The following is a 1,272-nucleotide window of genomic DNA, read 5'->3' as shown; positions in this document are numbered from 1 at the left end:
GACATTGCATGAATCAGAGGTAAAAAAAACGATATAAATACGGTTTAGTTTCTTGCACAGACCGATCGTTTTGTGTCTTTACACATCAATGTATCATCACGAGCCGCAGGGTTTAATTTGGTTTTGTTTGTGTATGTTGTCTTTTACTCTCAAAGCCGTAATACATTTGAAATCTCAAAGACATAATACATTTGAAAAGTAGAAAAAAAAATGTATGAAGACGTGATAAAAAGTTTCCGAGACTTAATATGGCCTTCATATAACAAAAAAGAAAACAAGTTGAAATCTGTTAGTTTTAATAAAAATCGACCCCTGAGACATAAAACTGCCCGAAGTTGAAGAAACATCCACTTTCTAAATCAATTTTGCTACAAAGGACTGATAACATGAGAAAGAGGCCGTAAGACCCCAAAACTCGAATCACCTGCTCAAATGCTTTCGCCGATCTGTCCTTGCTTCTCATTGGTCAGCTCCGCGCCACGCAAAGGGACTATTCTCCACCGTGTTCTGTCCTCGTTATTGTGGAAATTAGCCTAATCTGATTAATTGTCAGCAGACGCCCATCCGTGCCCTCCAGAAAAACAGTAAGGCAGCCAAGCAGAATGATCACCTAATTATATTTGAGATGAAAAGCCTGATAAGCATTTGCACGCTCACACATTAACTGCATTGACACGGAACTGACCTTAATCAGTTTCATATGACGGGCTGTCACAGACTCCAGCCGAGCGACTTTGATTTACTGTGTTCACAGTGAATTTGATCAGGGAAGGGGATGTTGACGTTGCAGAGTAGGTAATTCTACACTAAACCTTCACTGTCTGGTGTTTGCTCAAGGACGGTGACTGTTGTGCTTTTATTTAGCTTTTTCCTTTGTAGAGAAATTATAGCAAGGCGATGTGTTCTTTTTTTGTTTTTCCTTCAACTGGTTTATAATTTGTTGGATTAAAGAAATGTGAATAAAATTGCATGTTTTATTGCTTTGGTGCGAATAGAAAATGCATTGGACTGTTTTAGCATGTATCTGCTGGCTGGTGATAACTAGATCAATCAGAATACAGGGGTGTCAAGATCCGTTTTTAAAAGTTGAGCTGTACTTTTAACTTAACACGCCATCTCAAATATAAAGATTTATTTTTTAAATAAAGCCATTTATCGCATGTTCATATAGAAAACATTTAAACAAAGCTGCAGACAGATGCAAGAAAGCATGTGAACTGTCCCTTAATAGGTTAGGATTCAGCAAATGAGACATATCGTCCACCTTAACCC

This window comes from Sinocyclocheilus rhinocerous, unplaced genomic scaffold, assembly GCF_001515625.1.
Source record: "Sinocyclocheilus rhinocerous isolate Xijiao unplaced genomic scaffold, SAMN03320098_v1.1 scaffold388, whole genome shotgun sequence".
Classification (NCBI taxonomy): Eukaryota; Metazoa; Chordata; class Actinopteri; order Cypriniformes; family Cyprinidae; genus Sinocyclocheilus; species Sinocyclocheilus rhinocerous.
This window is presented reverse-complemented; position numbering follows the sequence as displayed.